Source organism: Pseudorca crassidens, chromosome 16 (assembly GCF_039906515.1).
Source record: "Pseudorca crassidens isolate mPseCra1 chromosome 16, mPseCra1.hap1, whole genome shotgun sequence".
NCBI classification, from domain to species: Eukaryota; Metazoa; Chordata; class Mammalia; order Artiodactyla; family Delphinidae; genus Pseudorca; species Pseudorca crassidens.
In genome coordinates, this window is record NC_090311.1 from 13,311,938 (window position 1) to 13,334,811 (window position 22,874).

General features: G+C 47.0%; 1 long non-coding RNA gene across 1 annotated transcript; it reads right to left on the reverse strand.

Moving 5' to 3' along the window:
• Positions 1 to 1,388: 1,388 nt before the first annotated feature.
• On the reverse strand, positions 1,389 to 22,514 carry LOC137208725 (uncharacterized). Its single transcript, XR_010935732.1, has 3 exons — positions 22,338 to 22,514; positions 16,379 to 16,516; positions 1,389 to 1,903 (listed from the first exon to the last, which is right to left on the reverse strand). It is a non-coding gene; the product is annotated as an uncharacterized lncRNA (long non-coding RNA).
• Positions 22,515 to 22,874: the final 360 nt, after the last annotated feature.

A 22,874-nucleotide genomic window follows, 5' to 3' on the forward strand; every position in this document is an offset into this window, starting at 1 on the left:
AGAAGCTGATTTCTGATTGTGACATGCGCTATGGAAGAAATAAACGAGAAGATATGATGGAGAGTCCCGGGATGGCGGGGTGCTAATTCACAGAGGATCTGTCAGAGGAAAAGACGCTGGGCTGAGAGCTGAAGGATAAGGTGCCAATTCTTCAAAGAGCTGGGGAAAAGTTTGCTCCAATCAAAGGAACAGTAAGTGCAAAGGCCCTGAGGCCTTATAGCAGCCCCCCCCCCCATATTCCATATCGGCACACACAGTGCCCTACTGAAAGCCCCCAAGAGTCTCTGCCTGAGGGCTCTCTGTTGGATGGTGCCTTGAACAGACCGGAAATGCCAGGAAGTTAATGCCCCTAGGAGCAACCCTCAACCAATGCTCAGTAGGAGCTGATGGGTAAATGCCCTAGCGTTTACCCCTCGAATTCTCCGTCAGGACTGAGTTCCAATTGCTCTCAGCAATAGCCTGCTGTAATGGGACACACTTGGCTTCCTTTCCTTTCCTTCCCTGCCTTACTGCCCCACTCTACGACCATGGCTTTCTAGGGTCACCTCCCAAGTCAACTGCTTGCACTCAAATTACTAACCTCTGAGCCTGCTTCTGGGGCATCCAGCCTATTCGGTTGGTGAGTTGAAGGAAAACTGGCCTGCGAGGTTGCCAGAGAGGACAAGAGGAGCCAAATCATGCAGGTCCTTGCTGTCATTAGAGGGAATTTGTGTCTCTGATTGTTTTACAGCGGGCAGCCTGTCTTCCCCTGCCCGATGATCAACTACTCTCGGATAAGAACTGCCTTTGAACTGATTCTGTATCCCTACAAAATGGCCCCCCTACTCCCGCATAGCACCATGGAGTTCAGAGGGTTTAGAGACCATCTAGTTCAGAGTCAACTCCATGGGGTCAGGAACTTTGTTTTATTTGTGGCTGTATGCTTGGAACCTATGACACTGTCTGGCATCTAGCATGTCATATATGTCCAACAAATATTTGTTGAATGAATGAATCCTACAAATAAGAAAACCAGGAGCCAGAGAAGGTAAATGGCTTGCATAAGGTCATACCCAAGGTTGATTGGAGTACTGGGTCTAGAAGGCAATATCCTGCTTCCAACCGGCTTTCATTACCCTCCCCAGTCTCCCAACCCAGGGTTGGTCTGATCTGATCCAGGATCTTTCATTGTAACCTGATGGACACCCTCCACCGAGGGACTCTACAAAACCTTGTCATCACCTGGGACAGTTGCAGGACAAGGCAGGGGCTCAATGAAAGAGCATCAGCTTTGGAGCCAGGCTGGCTGGGTTTGGGTCCTGATTCTGTCCTCAACATAAGCTCCGTGACCTTGACCAGAGACTGAAGCTCTCTGAGTTGCTGGGATAGAGACCAGGCTATTTTGGGGGTTTTTTTTGGTTTTTTGTTTACTTATTTATTTATTTATTTTTGGCTGCATTGGGTATTTGTTGCTGCACGTGGGCTTTCTCTAGCTGTGGCGAGCGGCAACTACTCTTCGTTGCAGTACGCGGGCTTCTCATTGCGGTGGCTTCTCTTGTGGCAGAGCACGGGCTCTAGGCGCGCGGGCTTTAGTAGTTGTGTCACCTGGGCTTAGTAGTTGTGGTTCGCGGGCTCTAGAGCGCAGGCTCAGTAATTGTGGCGCATGGGCTTAGTTGCTCCACACAGCATGTGGGATCTTCCCAGACCAGGGCTCGAACCCGTGTCCCCTGCATTGGCAGGCAGATTCTTAACCACTGCGCCACCAGGGAAGTCCGAGACCAGCTTTTGTTCAGAGTGAAGAGAGCCACAGTAGGGTCTGAGAAGGGACAGTCTGATTTCTCCATTTTCACCTGGCTACTCTCTGTCCCTAGAAGAAGCCTGGAATATCCAACAGAAGGTTCCTCACAATTTTCATATAAATAACCTGAAAAATAAATACAGATTAATTTTTAATCAATTGTTACCTGTAAAAGTAACTTACACAAAATATAACTGAGTGTAGTTCAAATTGAACATGTTAAAATTTATTTTACAGTTGGAATTAACAAAAGATTGAAATCATTCTGATCATATTTTTATCACAAGAGTTAGGGAGGGATGAATAGAGCCGAGAGGATTTTTAGGGCCATGAAACTATTCCGCGTGGTACTATCACGGCAGATATACGTCGTTCTACATTTGTCCAAACCCACAGAATGTACACCGCCAAGAGTGAGCCCTAATGTGAACTCTGGACTTAGGGTGATGATGTGTCAATGTAGGTTCATCAGTTGTGACAAATGTGCCACCGTGGTGGGGGACAGCCATAGAGGAAGAGGCTGTGCAGGTATGGGGACAGGAGTATCTGGGAACTCTCGGTACTTTCCATTCCGTTTTTGCTATGAACCTAAAACTGCTTCTAAAAAATAAAAAGCTAATTAAGTTTTTTAAGTCTGCCACAAAATTTGTTCCAGAAAACCTGGATTGGGTAAAAATAACACCCACAAAAGAAAATTACAACAGAAACTGCTATAATTTGTAAAACTTTATGAGGGACAAAAAAATCGGTCAGTGAAGCAAATATTCATTATAAAATCTACCTGGAAAAGAATCAATACTGATAAAAACGGACAAAAATCAGGACCCGTTTAACCATGTTCTATAGAAAAGTAATCAATCCACTAAACTGGCTTGACGGAGTGTGTCTAATCTGTCAGTTGTAAATACATCTGATTTTGTATAATTCTGTATTTTTTAAAAGTTTGTGCTCATAAAGCTGTGGTCAGAGAATTCTAGGGGTCGACAAGGTAGGATCTACAGGTTCACAGGGTCCAAATGGTGAGGTGCAAGCCCCCCATACCTGGCACAGGGCCCGGCTGCAGAGGAAACTCATCTGTTCATTCAACAAGCATTTGCTGAGCTCAGGTTTGCTAGAAACACCGAACATCTGTGATTGGGGTGAAGTTTTAAATCCCAGACCCTGAGAAGCCTGGGGTTGAGCGGGGAACCAGGCCTGGAGGATTGGTGTGACAGAGCTTAGCAGCAGCTGCAGGGACACAGAAGTGACTCATCAGCTGGGGCGGGTGCTTGCAGGAGGCTTCACTGAGGACATGACAATTGAGCTGAGTCTTCAGGATGAGTCCAGTGGCTCCAAGATGACAAGGGCCAGAAAGAGAGCTCCGGACACAGGGAAACTTGCATCCCAATGCATGAGAGAAAGCAGAGTTCAGAAACTGGGAAACCGTCCCCTGGGTTAGACACAGAGGAGAGGGCAGGACCGAAGGGTCTGGAACGCCTGATGTCTTGGGCTTTCTCCCGCTGGCAGTGAACACAACCACATGGAGGGCTGAGTGCAGGGGTGAGGCCAGTGAGGAGACCAGGCAACTGAGCGGGGGCAGGATGGTACCAGGGGCTAAAAGGGAAACTGAGGAAGCGGGATGGGCAGAATGAAGCAGAGGGGACGAGGCGGGGGTAGCATCCAGGGCTGTCTTCCAAGGGCTGGTTAATGTCAGTGTGGGGTGGGGAAGTACCGTGACCCAGGGGTGGAAACTCAGGAGCAGATGAGAGTGAAACATGCGAGATCATTTTGGTCAACTGTTCAGAAAAATGTTGGCATCAGAATCCTTCCAAATAAGTCTGAAGAATTAAAAACAAAAAACAGAGCCTCTTCAATGACTGAGGTACCTGGAGAGGTGCAGGGGGGTGGCCTCCCCAGGATTGCAGTTAGAAGACCCCTGATCTGGGTCTGAGCCCCTCTTTTCAGCTGAGGCTTAGAGGTGGGGTGTTTCCTGGCTCGGGGCACACAGCCGGGAAGGCTCTGGAACCCAGCGCGGGGACCCCTGGGGCCCTGCTCCTTCTTCCACAGCCAGGAGGCTGAGCAGTAATGAGGACGTAGCGTCCTTGGCCCCCACTCCTGCCCAGCTGTCCTTCTGGCTGAGGACATCTCGAGTCACGTAAAAGCCTTGTCCCTAGAAGTCGAACTCCCGTGAATCTGTCTGTCCCAGTCCCTGGACCTTGTCCACGTGTTGGCTGGGCAAGTGCCGCATGACGTGCTGGTTCTTTGCTATTAGCGTCACTCTTCCTAGAAACACCCATTATTCAAGCCCCCAGGTGCACCTGGCCCAGGTGGTAAGCAGAAAAAATTCGAGTCATAGCTCTGCCACAAGCCAGCGGCGTGGCCTTTGGAAAATCATCTGGTCTCTGTGAAGCACAGATCCCTCCTCCACAGAGGTCATAAGGCTGACTCCAGCTACGTCCAAATGCTTGTAAGGATGGAGGGAGGTAAGTAGCAAATCCATGCTGTATCCTAAAAAATCTCTATGGGAGCACAAGGGATCCACGATACCTTCCGTGTGTCACTTTATCTGCCGTTAAGTAGCAGTAACTCCCATTACCATCGCCAGCGGCCACCCTTCAAAGAGCCATCGAGATCTGAAGCAGGATAGATCTAAAAGGAAGTGGAATGGGCAGGACCTAAGAAAAATCTTGCCTCATGTTTGTCCCATCAGACCCTTACTGAGAGTTCTTTTACCCTTAATTTAGGTGCAATCAGCACAAACTTGTTTATCTGTTCCAGCTCCCAGTACTTGAGAAGAAGCAAATTAAAAGGAGGCGAGAGAACGACAAAGGAAAATTTACTGAAAAGGATGAGACAGAAACACTATGAAATGTGGGTGCAAAAGCTTCACCATCATAGCCTGGAGACGTACAGAAAAAGTGCAGAAAGTCTAAGACCATCAGTGTACAGTTGTGGATACTTCAATATGACCCTGAGTCACCAGGAGATAAAAACAGGAACAAAATATTAAATTAAGTACAGCACACTCTGGTTAGGAAACCATGGCTTTTTAAGAGATTCATAGCCTGTAAAACCAGCAGTTCTGCTGCTAGAGCGTATATCCTAAGAAAATAACCAGACAGCACCAGAGGTATGCATATATAAGATTATTCATTGCAGCATTGTTTTTAGTAGTGGAAAAACTGGAAACACTCTAAATGCCCTTCAGAAGATGATGAGCTAAAGCAGCATCTTCCATTCTCAACCCTTCTGGAAGGGTTGTTGTATTTGCTTGTCACCCTTTCCATGGCTTTTCTTTAAACTTGTCCATTCATTTTATTCAAATAAATGTATTGTCTTTAAAAAAAAATACTACACTATCTTAAATAGAATATTAGTGTCAGTTACCATAAGTAAAAGTAACCGCAATACAAAGAAATCATGTTATTATAATCTAGCTAGATGAGGTTGCCTGTTTAAGACTTCTTACCTAGAAAGTAGGACAGGAAGGGAAGAAGGATGGAGGGAGGAAGGTTGGAAAAGAAAGCCATGGTGGCTACATAAGAAAATATCTTTTTTTTTTTTTTGCAATGCATACTAAAGGATGCAGGGCTAAAATAACAAGATAACTGGATTTGCCTTAAAATATTTCAGCAAAAAATAAAATAAAAAAGGATTGATAAAGCAAATGCGGCAAAATCTTGATAATTGTTGAATCCAGGTGATGGGTATTGGAAAGTTCCTTGCACTATTCTCTCTTCTTTTAAGTAGTTTGAAAATTTGCCTAATTAAAAAAAAGTAAACATAAAAAAAATATAAACAGGAAGATCCCTTGTTCATGGGCCACCAGAGCTGACAAAGCCCTTGTGATTTTGAGAGGAGTTAAACCCCGATTTCTGTGCACCTTAATCAACATTTTATACACCGGCAATTTGACCTTTTTGAATTAATGTAAGTCAGACTCTACAAAAATAAATAAAAATAATGATGGAAATCCATACGTAATGACAGGGGAAGGTGTCCAAGACAGATTGCTGAGTGAGAAAACATGCACTAGAAGAGTGTGTTTGGCTCCATCCCACTTATGTAAAACTGTCAAGGAAAATCCCCCACGAATCTGTGGGCCCAGAGAGAGTCTGGAAGCCCAGACGCCAAGCAGTTACCTCAGGATGGGGTGGGTCTGCTTCTTGCCTTTTTTTGTATCTTTACGCTTGTCTGTATTGTGTAAAATTTTACTTTTTACCATTGAATAGATATCATTCTTAGAATCAGGCAAAAGGCTATTACCATTTTGAGGAAAAAAGAAATCAGAAGAACATTTCTATCTGTATAATGAAATGATTTAAACATATACAAGGCTGCTTAACAAAAAATTTAATTTCCATTATTATCCCGTTGCCTGTGACACTGCACATTCGCTGTCAGTGTCTGGCAAAGGTGCTAGAACAGGCCTCCGGTAAGCTGATCTCAGCACAGGGGCCTGAGAGAGAGGAGGGAGGGTGTCGGGTTTCCCTGACTTACCCCTTTGCTCACACCATGCCCCCCCCCCACCTGCCTGGCATGCTCTCTGTGCTTTTCTGTGGCTCCCTCTCTCCCTGCTTTAAGGCTCAGCTCCAGGAAGGCTGCTCTGAAGCCCCAGCAGGCGTTACCTGGGATCCTCCTTTGACAGATGTCAATCTTCAGCCCATCTGCAGGCACCAATCTCCCGTCCTGTCCAGAGCATTGGAGAGTGAGCGGAGGCCTCATTCTGGGCAGCCTCACATGCCCTGCTGGGTGCAGGGAGCCCAGCGGAGAGGAGGGAGCCCAGACATACTTCCTGTCCCTGCCCTGCTCAATTGGGTGACCTGGGGGAGTCATCTCCCCTCCTAAGGTCTCAATTTTCACAGCTGTAAAATGGGAATAAATGAACCTATAGAACCTCTCAGAAAATTAAATGAGATGACCTACTGAGAGAGTTGGTAATCTATAAGGCTTTCAATTAAAAAATTATTATTACTGTTATTGGTACTATATAAATGTTTATTGATAATGATGAGGACAGTATTAACTTTATTATCTTTCAAAAATCACTGGGACATATTCATTCTAATATTTTCAAAAATTTTCTAAGGAAATATGTTCAAAAATGCATGAAAAATTGTGTTCACAACGGGGCTTCCCTGGTGGCGCAGTGGTTGAGAGTCCGCCTGCCGATGCAGGGGACACGAGTTCGTGCCCCGGTCCGGGAAGATCCCACATGCCGCGGAGCGCCTAGGCCCGTGAGCCATGGCCGCTGAGCCTGCGCATCCGGAGCCTGTGCTCCGCAACGGGAGAGGCCACAGCAGTGAGAGGCCCGCGTACCGCAAAAAAAAAAGAAAAAAAAAATCGTGTTCACAACGAATAATAACAAAGATGGGAAACTATCACCTAAGGCTTGTCATGCAGCTGTTAAAGATGATAAAATATGTTGAGTGATTGAAGAAATGCTTATGATATATTGCCAAATTTAAAAATCTAGCTCCAGAAGACTGTAACCCATTTTTATAAAAAGATATATATGTATGTCATACACACAGAGATAAAGATCTACAAATAAAGAGAGAAACAGAGATATCCAAAACACTTCTAAAGAAAATCACTGCCAAAATGTTAATAGTGGTTATCTCTGGATTAAGTGATTACAGATCACTTTCTTGGTTTTCTTTTTTGTGTGTATCTGAATTTTCTAAATTTGTCTAAAAATAGCATATATTCCTTGTGTGACATTTCTAAGTTATCTTTTAACCGTTCCTCTCCCCCACCCCCACTACCACCACCAATGTCACTGTCCAGAAGTTAATGATAAAAGACTGACTGTTCCCAGGCCCCCAGCCTTGGGCTGTGAGGGCCCCCAAGGTCACGAGACACCCCATGGACCTCTGGTGTCTACATGGAAGAGCCTGGTGTGATTTTCACCAGTGAGTGGACACGGTGGGTGAACAATTAGCCAGCTCTGGGCAGAGAAACTGCCCCCCAGGAGGCTCACACAGGAACCATGGCCTTGGGAACAAACAGGAGCCTCTCAAAGAAATTCCCAGAAGGCGCGTCAATTAGAAAACTTAGCACCTAGGCATCACCACCCCCTCCATCATGTAATCTGATAGGCTGGATCTGAGGGTCCATGAAGGGGATAAGCAGATGGGAAGAGACAGGCTGGAGGGCTGAGACATTCCCTCCTCGCCCTCTCCCACTCCCCCCACCTCCCTACCTCGTTATTCCCCCCAACCCGGCTCTCACCACTCTCTCTGGGCTCCTCCCCAATCTGTGCCTCTACCCTAGTCTTCATTGTACAATAGTCTTCTCTCCAAAAACTCCAGTCTCTCTAGGAATCTTCCAGAGAGATGATATTGTAAAATGTCAGAGCTGAAAATATCATTTTACTCTCTCACTTTCTAGTTGAGGAAACTGGTTCAAGTAGATTAAGGAATGTGTCCCAAATCTCCCATCCAATAGGTGTAGAAGCCAAGACAAGAGCTCAGATGTCTTCATTCCGAGGCCAGGGTGATTCTGTCCTCCACCACTTTACTTCCTGCTGTCGGCGGAAAGAAAGCCCAGTGCTGTGCTTAGGAACATGGACTCCAAGGCTGAATCCCTGGGTTCGAATTCCATGTCTGGTACATGCCACCCACGTGGTCTCAGTGCCCTAATTTTCTCATCAGGAAAATGAGGATAACAATAGTGACTACATCGAGGGTTTGTGTAAAGATTAAGTGAATTCAAGCATATTTAGAACAGGACCTGGTAAATGTTATGGAAGCCTTTGCTATCTTGATAATTTTGTCAGCCAATTAATTGTGTCTATCGGAAGAAGTCAGAAAAGGGCAGAGATAAACCAAATGATTCAGCAGAGGAAGCACAGGATCTCCTCAGAAAGCAAGAGTTCAGAACCTCCATCTTCGTGAGGAGCATGTGAGGCCCAGGACATCCACCATTCATCCCTGAAGTATTCACTGAGCCACTAGAACAGAGTTCAGAAACAGAGGCTCATACCTATGGTTACCCAGTTTACAATAAACATACATCTGCAATGCATGGAGGAAAGATGATCCAGCTGAATGGAGAAAAAGCAATGGTCACCCCAAGCTCACACCATACATAAAAGTCCATCCCAGATGGGACTACAGGCCTAACCTGTGAAAGTTCAACAATGAAGCTTCTAGAAAATAACATAAAAGGATATCCTTATAGCCTTAGGATAGACAACATTTTCTTAACAAGACACAAAAAGCAAAAATCATAGAGGAAAAGACTGATAAATTGGACTTCATTAAAATTAAGAATATCTCTACAATTAAAAAATAAAAGTTGAAAAAAAAATGTAGGAATTAATATTCCAAAGGAAATAATTCCTATAATGATTCAGTCTTTTATCATTAGCAGCATCTACTAATATGTAATTAACTTACTCAAAACAAATTTTAAGTTTCTGTTCAACAAAAAAATTTTCTGTTCTGTTCATTTCTGATTCATGAAGAAAGTGAAAAGGTAAGCCTATAAGACTCATATCCAGAATATATAAAGAGAGGGCTTCCCTGGTGGCGCAGTGGTTAGGGGTCTGCCTGCCGATGCAGGGGACACGGGTTCATGCCCCGGTCCGGGAAGATCCCACATGCCGCGGAGCGGCTGGGCCCGTGAGCCATGGCCGCTGGGCCTGCACGTGCGGAGACTGTGCTCCGCAATGGGAGAGGCCACAACAGTGAGAGGCCCGCGTACTGCAAAAAAAAAAAAAAAGACAGAATATATAAAGAACTCCTAGTGGGACTTCCCTTGTGGTCCAGTGGTTAAGACTCTGGGCTCCCAATGCAGGGGGCCTGGGTTCGATCCCTGGTCAGGGAACTAGATCCCACATGCCGCAACTAAAGATCCCGCATGCTGCAACGAAGATCCCACACATGACAACGAAGATCGTGCAGCAACTAAGACCCGGCACAGCCAAATAAATAAGTAAATATTTCAATAAATACATAAATAAATAAGATCTCCTAGCACTCAGTAAGAAAAATGTCAGCAACTGGATGGAAAAAGGCCAAAGGACTTAAATAAGAAAAAGCGCTCAAAATAAATAACCAGCAAGGAAATGCACACTAAAATCACAATTATACACCACTACATACTCACCAGAACAGCTTTTTAAAAACTAATAAGATAATACCAAGTCTTGGCAAGTTTGTGGAGCAACTGGTAGAATCCTCTCTCCTACATTGCTGATGGGAATATTAATTGGTACAAGTACAACGGGGAGAAAGTTGGCAGGACTTTCCAGAGTTGAACATATACAAAACCTTATAACCAAGCAATTCTACTTTTAGTTATATAGTCAACAAACAGGAGTACGTACGTGCTCCAAAATACAAGCCTACTCACTGCAGCATCGTTCCATAGAACCCCCAGCTGGAAACAATCTAAACGTACATCATCAGCGAGATGAATACATACATTGAGTGGTAGTCATACAATGGAATATAGATAGTAATGAGGATGGACAACATAATGCTGAGCCGTTATCTCAGCATCAAGTTATACACACTATAACTTGAGTGCAGTCACAAACACAAGATTGAAAGAAATGTGTCCATCCTACATGCTTCCGTTCAACTGCAGTTCAAAAATGCGCAAAACCAATCCATGAGGTTGGAAGTCAGGATAGCAGTCAGTAGTCAGGGGGTAATTACTAGGAGGCGCCATGAGGGAGGCCTGTGATGGGTGCTGGGAATATTCCACATCTCATTTTGGGTAGTAGTTACACAGGTATGCTCAATTGAAAAAAATCATTTACCTGTACATTTGGGATTTATACACATCTCTCTATGTTATACTTCAAAGTTAAAACATTGGCTTAAAATCCTTTACTGAACACCTGTATATGTTACCCGTATGTAGTGTATACAGTGGTACACAAGGTAGAAGTGGCCCTGCTCCCAAGCAATTGTAGCCCAGATGTTTTCAAAATGGCCAGAGCTAGTGTTATAGAAAACTATAATTATAACCCTCACGTCTCAAGGAGGCGCTCTCCTTGTAAGAACATTTTTCACATTCCTTGTCTCCTGTGACCTTAAAAGCTGTATTGTCTTTAAAATACCAGCTTTGATGGAATCCTTAAAGAATGTGACCTTCTCAGAATTTTACAACAAAAAAACAGAGGCTCCAAGAAAAAGGACTTGTCCAAGATCACCCAGAATATGTGTCATATCTGTGATATGGAAACCTAGCTGCCCGCCTCAAGCAGGGAGAAGACAGAGTGCAGGGCAGAGATGCAGCGCCAGGTCCCAGCTCTGCCTCTTCCTAGTGTGTGATTCATCCAACGAGTGTAACTTCTAGGTTTCCTACCCATGAAATGAGAATAATAATACCTACAAAAACTCAGAGCTGTCACAAGACTCACACTGCTACTTGAGTGTCACTCAGCTATTATTACAGTAAATTAAGGAAACTTCCCATGATTAGAAGATTTATATAAAGTGGGAGGCATTTTAAAGACTTGCCTTTGAGGAAGAAGAGGATGAAGATTCTTAAGGCTCTGACCACATTGCCCCCAGGTGTCAGCCACAGGGACAGTGGGGACTGGCTCACAGGTCCCTGGGGAGCAGGCCACCCCTGCTTGTTGGATGGGAACGGTCTGCACATCACCCTCATAAGGCAGTTCCCACCCCTACCCTAGCAGGTTCCAGTGGTCCTCACGTGACCGGGTAACAACCCACCAAACGGAGACTTGGAGCCTTCCGCCAGCTACGTGGAATCTACTCTAAGGTGAGACGTTTTAAAATGTAAAACAGGGCTTCCCTGGCGGCGCGGTGGTTGAGGGTCCGCCTGCCGATGCAGGGGACGCGGGTTCGTGCCCCGGGAAGATCCCACGTGCCGCGGAGCGGCTGGGCCCGTGAGCCATGGCCGCTGAGCCTGCGTGTTCGGAGCCTGTGCTCTACAACGGGAGAGGCCACAGCAGTGAGAGGCCCGCGTACCGCAAAAAAGAAAAAAAAAATGTAAAACAACGTCAGCAGGGCTGTGACCCAGAAGGAGAAGTGTGCCCTGGCGGTAGTTCTCAAGCCCGGCCACACACCAGACTCACCTGGTCAGATAGAGCAGCAGCTGGGCTCAGGTGGGGTACAGGCATGGGGCCCTTTGAAAGTGGCCCCAGGTGATTTGAATGTGTGCATCAGACCTGAGAACGGCTGACCTTGCCCCACCCCCGTGGTGTCCATTTCCCCAGGGACAGGCCATGCCTGTGAACTTCAGGGAGGCATTGCAGAAGGTGGAATATAGATGGTCTTTTCTTAAGGAGGAGCATCGTTGTTGGGTGAGACTGCCACTGGGCCCCAGAGCAGCTTCCCACAGGGTCCATTCCCAGTGGTAATTAAGATGAAAGGCTGGGACAAGGAGGCAGGGCACAGAGAAAGTGGAGGTGGCGGAGCAGAGGACCCACGTGGGTCTACCACCTTCCACGGTGCCTTTAGGATGGTGAGGCCACTCACTCATGAGAGGGATTGTGACTTACACTGATGCAGCTCACCAGGCGCCGGGCGAGGAACCTCAGGCAAATGAGTCCTCAAGTCCTCCGAGCCTCAGCTTCCTCGTGTATGACTCAGGGAAGAACGCCTCCCCCCCACACACACACCCCTCATCCCCGTGCAGTAGTGCTGATGAAATGGGATGACGTCGGCGAACACAACCACTAGTGGTTCTAGAACCCACTCCTCTCATGTTCAGCAATGTGAGACTCACATACAATGTGCTGATCTCATGACTTTGGAGGCATCCACTACTCTGAGACCTCACACAGGTGGACCTCCTACAGCTAGAGGCAGGATTTGAACTCGAGCTTCAAACTTCAGAGCGCAGGCTGTGAGCCTCTGGCTTATACTGTCTCCTTCAAAATGTGGGAGCCATTATCTCATTATAAATCACGTCTTCATTTTCATCAACTTGAATAATTATTGACCTCTGTGATTTGAGCACAGATTGAGAGCCTGGTGGGAAGACCAGCTCCCTGGACTCCAACAGAGAGATGGATGAGAGCAGGTGGTCTCTCCTCTGTGGGGCGGACACCCAGCCATGAAGCCCTTCGCTCCAGAGAACCCTCTCCCATCCTCTCCCGGACTAACCCCTCCCCCCTCCCTAGCAGGTCTGTCTTCACCCTCCCCCAGTGACAGATCGCCAGTTTCCTGAGATTAAGTCATCCCAGAAATACCCTCAGCCCCAGGTTAGAAATTTGTGTGTCATTTTGGATATAGATGATCATTTCTAACTCCTCCAAAGGCATTAATAAAGTCTCCTAATTATTATACTTTAATCTCTTTTTAAAAATACAACATGCACATGCGTATCTCACACATGGATGGCGGGATACTTAACAACGACTATTGCCAAGATTCCGGTTTCTGCTGTCATCATCTCCCAGCTGAGCTGCTGTGATTTGCTCTTGGCTGGTTCTCCTTCATCTGTCATATCATTTGTCCTCTTCAAAATTTGGCCTCACATTTGTGTTGACCCTTCCCAGGTCTCCAGTTACCACAATAATGGTAATTACAGCACTTCCGCTCACCTGTTTGGGGTTAGAGGCCCCCCCCCCCAACTGCTGTCCTGTTGTAAAGGACTTCTCATATCAGCCCCTTGGAGATAAGGCTGCACCAGCCTACTTCAATGTCCCCCATACCCCAATGTCACTCAATTATTGGTCACCCTGTGCAGTGTTTCCATAATCAAGTCTTCAAACCGCTTACCTCCCGACTTTCCCATAGAAACATCAGCCACGCTCGCTCTCCTGTCACCAGAGATATTCTGTGTGTGTTCAAAAGTCCCTTGGCCTGCCTGTTATTTCAGCAATAGTTTAAGCTTGAAAGCAAGATCCACAGCTGAAAACATTGCTCAACAAAGCCATAAATCATATCATCTTACATCATTCCCCCGATCCCACACCTCACACTGCTGGACTCCTCGCAGACTCAGGGATTCTGTCTTTAAGGCATGCTCCAAGGAAAGAACAAGGGACTTTCTGCCTTTTGTTTTGTTTTACCAAAGAGATTTAATGTTTCCCTTTACAGAGTTAGCCCTTCCTTGTGTGTGTTCAGTACTAGCTCCTGCCTGCCTTTATTTCTGGAGACCAAATGTAAACAGCTCGCCAGAAGGTGTTAGTTTGTTAAGAGTGCCCTAACCAATTGCTCAATCTTGCTGGCTTCAAACAACAGAAATTTATTCTCTCACCGTTCTGGAAGCCAGAAGTCCAAAACTGAGGTGTCAGCAGGGTCATGCTCCCTTCCAAGGCGCTAGGGGAGCATCCTTCCTTGCCTGGGAGCTCCTCGTGGCTCCCAGCGTCCTCTGGCTCCAGCCTCTGCCTCTATCTTCATGGCCTTTCTTCCCTCTGTGTCTGTGCCCTGTCCTCTCCTTGGAAGGACACCAGTGATTGGATTTAGTTAGGGCTCATTCTAAATCCAGGATGATTTCCTCTCAAGATCCTTAATGAATTACACATCTTCAGATTCTATTTCCAAAGGAGGACATATTCTGACATCTGGGTAGAAACAGATTTTTTTTTTCGAGGTAAGGGTGATACTATTAGATCCACTACACAAGAGGTGGAAGGATATGGTACTCTCCTCCCAAGATTCCAGTCTAAATGCCCTGCTCTCTGCCCACCTGCCCCATCCTCCTCCACAGACAGCTGCATACATTTTCTTTGGTTGGTTGTAACATATTTTTTTAACCGCTGGGAGTATTACGTTTCGATTGGTGTGAAAGGAGCAGTTGCTCATCAGTCTCCCAGTCTGTGAAATGGAACCAGCAGTGCCTCTCTGGCAGTTGTCGTGAGGTGTGACCAAGCAAACGAAGGCCAGGCACCTGGTGCTGGCCTGCAGGAGGTGTTCAGGCTGTGATAGCTTAGCCCCCAGGCTCAGGTCCCTGGGGCCAGCATGCCTGACGTGAAAACTGGGTGTTGGCCACACTTAACCAGTAAGGTGAGGAAGAAGCCGAAAACAATAGCTGAGTGGCCATCGGGCTCTATTTCACTTCAGCAGCTACTCCGAAACCCACCATGGGTGTTTCTCCAACTCCTCCCAACCTCTTCTGGTCCTGACAGGTGGTCAGAGTATCACATCCATTCTGCAGATGAAAAAACTGAGGCAGGGGGAGTTAGACGTAAGTGGCTTGGCCAACATGTATGTTAAAATCTTGAGGGTCTAGTTTCAAGCCAAGGGCCGTGGTAGGAGGTTTCCAGCTGGATCTGAGGTCTGAGCTGGGGTTCTGGGTTGCCAGGGGTGCTCTGAGAGCAATGAGTTACAGAACCAGCCAGAGGAGTCAGAGGCCAATTCTATTTTTTGTTTGCAAAGACCAAATGTGCTCCTCGTCTTGGGCTGTGTCTGATTAACGTCAAAACGGCAGAGAAATGTGGAAAATGAAGTCAAAACCATTAGTTGTTTTTTGTGAGGATGGAAAAAACCCAAAGATGTGAATATTAGTTCTTTTTAAATTTAGTCACATCTATTTATACATATAGACACATGGAATTAAGAGTTGGAGGCTGGTAACCAAGCCTTAAAAATATCACCCCACCCAGAAGAGAAATATGATCTTCGGGGTCCCTGTGTCCAGAAAAACCCTAGACAATCCTCTGGCTCTCAAGAGACGGAAAGTAATTGGTTTGGAGAGTTTTTATTTTAATCATTTTTAAGTCAAGGAGGTTTGTGGTGAAGGAGGAATCCCTTTCTAACCATCTCCACCTCGACCCGTTTCAGCTGCATCCACAGCTTCGTTCTCATGAACAAGATCCCAGGAACTCAGAAAACTGCAACAAGGGGGTGGGGGGTCAGAGTTCAATCTGCCTGAACTTTATTTTCAATCCAGGACTCCGTTACGCCAACCAGCTCTCAAAGAAGCAATCAACTTGCCCCGTTTTGCATTTGTTTTCCTGTCAGTTTTGTAGCTGTTCATTATGTGTGAGGAGAAATGAGGGCTTGTGTATAAACACCACGGTTGAACAAGGAGCATATTTCTTTCCCCATCTCTAAATCTGGACCCTTCCCCTTCTCACCAGTGCTACAATTTCCTCTGGCACTTGAGACAGACATATGTTATTTTCAGTTCCACAACTTTCTTGTTCGCTGTATCACTGCACACATGGCCCAGGCACTGCAAATATAAATACATTGTGGGCGTCTGCATTTCAACCACTGGACTCTCGCCACTTTTTTTTTTTAATGCAATGTAACTCAAGTGGATTGTCATCACAGCCAGGCGGCGTGACAAAGTCCTCCAACAAAATCAACATTTCCCAAGTCCAGACCGCCATCCCATCCCAAATTCTTACCATTTGCCATCCACCCCCGCAAATCGGCAAATGCTCAAACCGGCTTCAGCGGGCAGAATCCTACAGTGACCCTCCTATTACTCTTACCTGATGATAAAAGAGCCTAATAAATGAATACGCTAATTGGGCTTTGCGAAGATAGACCTTCCCCAGCAGTACTTATTGCCACATGATAAAAACCCATGACAAGCTTCAGCTGTGTGGAGACTCTAAGAATAAATAAGAGGTTATCTGCAAATTCAAACATGCTGAACAGGTTGGCGCTCTTTCAGGTAGCAGTGGGTTTAGGCCGGATGTCAAGATGTGGGAAAGGGAGGCCTTTTAATACTCACTCCCTTCTGCTGAGGTATGTACCAGGAGCCGGTAGCAGGGCAGCAGCACATGGATATACAGACAGATGTTGGATTTTTCTCCCAGATCCTGGAGAATTTGCAGATGGCCCCCCACACAGGAGACGATGGAAGGTGAAGCTGTTGAAAATAAAAGCAGCAACTTCCATTTAATATGTGCTTGCTCCAAGCCATACACCTTATCTCATTTCAGTGTCACAAATAATTATCCCCACTTAACAGACAGAGAAACTGAGGCTAATGAAAACTGAGACCAATGAAAACTTTTGCTAAGATATTGTCCCTGTGAGTCCAGGACTGTGCACCCACTGCTGACTCCTTAAAAAGTATTTGGATTTATCAGGGGCATGCATTCCATATTAGTTGTTTTATCTAATCTCAGAAAACTCTGTAAGGTAGATATTATCAGCATTTTACGGATGGGAGGTTAAAGCCCCGAGAAGTTAAGTAACTTGCCCAGGGCCGCTCGGACGATAAATGAGCAGAGATCTGAACGAATGTGGTCCAACTCCAAAGCCCGTGACCTAGAACATGGACCAGGTAGTAAATATCTTAGGCTTTCAGTTCATGCAGTCACTGTCACAATGACTCAGTTCTGACCTGCTAGCTTGAACACAGCTATAGACAATATGTGAATGAATGGGTACAGCTTTGTTCCCATCAAACTTGATCTACAAAAACAGCTGGATGGATTTGGCCAAAGGGTTGTAGTTTGCTGATCCCTACTCTAAAACATTATAGCCGGCATATTACATCCATGGTCAAGGCCAGGAAACGCTGAGCACAGGGCTAGAGGCACAGAAACCGAGGCATGGTCTTTGTTTTCCCTGACCTCGTCTTCTGTTACTCTTCCCCTGACTCTCCCTGCTCCAGCCGCATAGCCTCCTTGCTACTCTTCAAACATACCTGCATCCTACTGCCTCAGGGCCTTTGCGCTTGCTCTTCACCCTGCCTGGAGCAGCTGTCCTTTCAGATCTCTTCATGGCTTACTGCCTCACCTCCTTCCTTTTTTTGCTCCACTCTCAACTTACAGTAAGGCCTTCTCTGACTACCCTATCAAAACTTGCAGCACATACCCAGGCTAGTATTTCTTCTCTCCCTCCTCTGCTTTCTTTCTCTCCATAGCACTTATCACCATCAGATAACGCTATTCTTTTACTACTACATTTCGTTCATTATCTGTCTTTCCCCCCACCACTAGAATGGACACTCCGGGAGGGTAGCCATTCTTGTTTTGTCTGTTTGGTCACTGCAATCCCTTCCCAGGTTCTAGAACAGTACCTGGCACAGTGAGTGCCCAATGAATATTTGCTGGATGACTTAATAAATTTTGGGCTGATGGGAAGTCATCTTTAGAGCAAGCAGAACTTGGACCCAGCAAAGCTGCCCTGGAGGGCAGGCACTTGTGATGATTTCTGGGCCCACTAGGGCACTGCCCAGGGTGGAGTCGGGGCCCCAGCACTTCTCAGCAGCTTGGCAATGTCTCCGTTGACCATACAAAGTATAGCATCCATGGGGGTGGGGGGACAGTTGCTGAGGAACAGGGGAGCTGAACAACCACCATGAAATATCCTGGGCCTCATCTTCCCCCACGCTGACCTCTGCCCATCTGAGTGATTGTTCGATGCTCCTGAAGCCCTTTGAACTAACCCTTCCTCTGGGCACGATTGCTATCTTTCTGGAAGGGAATCATTCATTTGACACCCTGTTAGAGGTAACGGATGAGTCAGGAGGCAAGCTTGGGGTTGTTTCTCAGCAGCCTCCACCAACCCCATCTCCACCAGAGGCTGGGGGAAGCCATTGGGGTCTGTAACCTGACACTGTGTTTTATGAATGAACTAATTTTCCATAGGCACCTTCAAGCTGGGAAACATCCCAGAGGTGGACTGACCTTTAACATTAGGTGTAATTAAGGATTAGCCATGTCACATGACCCATGAAGCACCGGACACCAGAGATAATAAATCCCCCCACCGTGGGCCGTTCCCCACAGGCAGCGCCAGCCTCGGGACCTGGGAGACCCGGCAGTGAATGTGGAACACCCGGGGCTCAAGCACCCTCCACCTCCAGAGCAGGCAAGTGAGACAGAACCGAGCGGCCAGTCGCGGACATCTTCTAACCCCTCCAGTCATGGCGTGGTCAGCAGCCTCTGAGAACAAAATCCCAGTCCTTGGACAGAGCTACCTCTGGCCCAAGACTGTGCACAGCTTCTCACATCCAATGTCCCTCTAAGGCCACAACAACCTGTGACCCCAGTTTTATATGTGAACCCTGACGCTCTCAGGTTCAATGATTTGTCCAAGATCCCTAACTAGCAAGTGACTAAACCAGAATTTGGGGTTTTGTTCTTTTTTTTAATTGAAGTATAGTTGATTTACAATGTTGTGTTTGTTTCAGGTATAGAGCAAAGAGGTTCAGTTATATATATATAATATATATATAATGATATACATATTTTCTTTTTCAGATTCTTTTCCATCATAGGTTATTAGAAGATATTGACTATAGTTCCCTCTGCTGTATAGTAGGTCCTTGTTGTAAACCAGAATTTGAACTGGCACCAAAGCCCATGTATTTCATCACAACGTCTTAAAACTTCTTAAGTCACCTTTCTGAACCAAATCTGGAGTTGGTGTGTGCATACATGGGGTGGGGGATTTAGCTGGTGTTTAATCATAAGAAGCAAAACAATCTCTGTCCATCCATGGTGAACAGAGCTAGTGCTTCCTTTCTCCCAGGGCTTAGTGTAAAACTGGTCCCAGCTGGTGGAGGGCAGTGCTGAATTGCCAAGGGGTGCCCTGTGCCAGCTCCAGGGTCCTCCCTGTCCCAGGACCGCCAGCCGCCAGCGCTAACTTCGGAAAGGCCCAGAGCGTCTATTCTCCTCAGACACCACCCCTGCAGCACTGCCCTTCCACTGGGAAAGTTTTAAAAAGGGTTAGTATGGTGGCCCCTCAAAAAAGGAAATGTAGAATTACCATAAATCCAGTAATTCCACTTCTAGGTGTGTATGCAAAAACCGAAAGCAGGAACTCAAACAGATACGGCATACCCATGTTCATGGTGGTATTATTCACAACAGCCAAAACGTGGAAACAACGCAAATGATCATTGATGGACAAATGGATAAGCAGAATGTGGTACATACAAACAATGGAATATTATTCAGCCTTAAAAACAAATGAGGGCTTCCCTGGTGGCGCAGTGGTTGAGAGTATGCCTGCCGATGCAGGGGACACGGGTTCGTGCCCCGGTCTGGGAGGATCCCACGTGCCGCGGAGCGGCTGGGCCCGTGAGCCATGGCCGCTGAGCCTGCGCGTCCGGAGCCTGTGCTCCACAACAGGAGAGGCCACAACAGTGAGGCCCGCATACCGCAAAAAAAAAAAAAACAAATGAAATTCTGACACATGCCACAGCACGGACGAACCCTGAAGACATTATCCTAAGTGAAATAAGCCAAACAAAAAAGGACAAGTATTCTATGATTCCACATACATGAGTTTACCTAGAACAGTCAAATTCATAGAAACAGGAAATATTAGAGGTTACCAAGGCTGGGTGAAAGGAGAGGGGGAGTTATTATTTCACGAGGATAGGATTGATGCAAAAGATGTGGAGACGAACGGTGGTGGTGATTGTACAACAATGTGAAGGTACTTAATCTCACTGAACTGCCCACCTAAAAATGGAGAAAATGGTAAATTTTATATTATGTATATTTTACCACAACAGAAATGAACAAACAAGGGGCAATGCTCTCTGTCAATCAGCCTGGTGGAGTTGCTATGAGCTGGAGGCGAGGTTCCGGGCCGGGAGTCATACCGCCTGCTGGGCGCTCGGCTGTGCGCCCCGAGCAGCATGGCAGCTTCTCTGAGCCAAGCTTTGCCCGAGTACCAGGAAGCCTTTGGTTTCTTGCATCTGAGTAAATTGCAAGGGGGAGAATTAAACTGACCCAGAAGGGTAGGATACCCCGCTCTTGTTCTACACCAATAGATACCTTTTCTTTTCCATTCACTCAGAAGTACTTTGTGAACACCTACCCCGTGCTAGCTGCTAAGCCTGGCACACACGCTGCGCACACAGCTGGGCACCCACCCTCACAGCACCGTCTCATGGAGGAACTACGGTGCCTGTTGCAGACAAGGAGGGAAGAGGTTCTGAGACTTTCTTTCACGAGGCCTCACAGCTTGTTCATCAGCTAAGGCTGCAGTTAGGATTCTTACACAGGCCCCGTCGAATCCAAATCCCATATGGATTCTTTCTACAAACGAATATCCCAGAAAAAGAGATGTCAGAATCCCACCGGAAAAGAAAAATAACACAAAACTAGGGTGGGGATCAGCAAGTAGCAGAGAGAACTCTCTGTTCTCTTTGCCCCGTGTTCACACCCATCCCCAGGTACAAAGGGTTGCCCGGAGGGGGATCGGCCCATCCCTCCAGCCCAGCGAGGCGTCTTCATCTACCGTTTCCAGGGGCCACATGTGTGGCCTCAGCATCGTCACCCTGCTTCCATCTACAGAACAGAAGAAATTATTTCCTGGGTACAAATCCAGTTTATGTTCCAACCAAAGAGAGACAGAAAGGGTCCACGGTCAACACTGGGCAGGCGTCTACATTTTTCTTCACGGTCATGGCTGAGTTAGACACTGACTCGCCAGGTGACCCTGGGCAAGCCAAGGGGCCCCGTTGTGCCCAGGTCGTTACTGAAGGCAAGATGCCCTCCAGCCCTGGCATTCCCAAAAGAAGAAAGTCACCTGTAGTCATAGAGATGCGAGCCTTCCTTCCCCCTGTCCTCCAACCCGCACGCCTCCCTCCCTCCCTCGGCCGCCTGTCCTGCCTCCTCAGTCCTTTCCTCTTCAAGACCCAGTGTTTCTGATCCCCTGCCTGGGAGGCCTTGCACAGATGTGGCGCTTCTGCTCGACCTGCACCTCATGTCAGCAGCCCCCGCCGCCGCCCTGTCTGGGGGACCCTGTGTGTGTGCACTTTCTCTCACGTCCCCTGGGCTGGCCCTGGGGAGAGGAATGCGGCCTCCCTCTGTGCCCAGGGTGCTTGACTGTTAGTGATCCCCAGGCACGCTTCCCCCACCCTGTTCCTGGAGACATTTCCAGAGTTGTTTTATGATGGAGGCTGGGGAAAATCTATTAATGAGAGCAGTAATTGCTACCTTTGGGCACCAAATGCTGATTTACAACAGTTAATGCCTCAGATTCCAAAGGCATAAATTTCAGCTTTTCCACCATTTTGTCTGGAGCAAAACAAAACAGAGGGAGATCACATATCCTGGGCTACAGATGTTTGGCTACACAGAGCATTTTTCTAAGATGGGGGCTGGGGTGGGGGGGGGGGCTGGGTGTTTAATTTAATTGACAGTAGAGCATCGCCAGTGCTTGTTAAGCCGTGTGCACCTACATCGGTGTAAAAGCATTCTCTGGATGTCAATGCCCATTTCTTAGGAGAGAGGCACAGAGGACAGGGCAAGGAGCCTGGGCAGGAAGGCGGCTTCTCCCGTGCCCCGCCCCACCCCCCAGCTCTATCCTGATTGGCTTGATCGCTTGACCAAGGAGGTGGCAAGGCTTCCAAAGCTGCCTCTTTACCCTCGGGGAGTGGCTGTGTGTCTGAGTGGCTCAGCCATGTTCTTGGAGTCCTTTGGGAAAAAAGAGACTTCCAAGATCAAGGAGAGGTGACGCCATTAGGAGGGTGATTGGGTGTCTGTCAAAGGCAAAGAGGCTGACCCCATTTTCCTTCCAAATGAGGATCTGAGGGAGTTGGAAACTCGAAAAAGAATTCAGTTTTTGGGACTCATCCAATTAGATTTTCCAGAAACTCCTGTAAGGGCTATAAAGCCACAGTAATTTATTCCCAAAACAGCTACAACACGATCAGAAAAACACAAGCCCCCTCCCACCCCCACCCTCCACCAGCTGTTAGAAATCTATCTTCCTACCTTGGCTGACAGATGCCCCATCTCAGGCGAATAAGTGGACTTGGCACGAAGCAGGTACCAGACAGCCCTGCTCCAGGCCCACAACCCACCCTCCCAGCTGTCCTATCAGAGATCCGCAGTGGGGACGTGAAGTAGCACAGCCCGAGTGCTATGTGGGGATCCACCGCAGCTCAAACAGCCCCTGGGATTCCAATCATTCAACAAATATTTGCCACGTGTCTGCTACGTGCAAGGCACAGTACAAACAGGCCTGAAGGAATTTCTGGCCCATTCTTAGGCCAGTTTTGAGTGAGAGTTTAATAACAGCTCATCCCTGTCTCCTGTACGATTCTTTATGATGTTCAAAACCCTTATTAAATATTTGAATATCTCACCAGCCCAAAAAGTGGACATCCCCACTTTACGGAGGAAGGATATCATGTTCAGAGAAGCAAAGTGATTTGCCCAAGGTCACCAGCAAAAGAGAAAAAAAGTAATACAGTAAGGAACAGTTGGCATTTGGACTCATGTTTCATGGTCACTGAAAATGGACTGGGG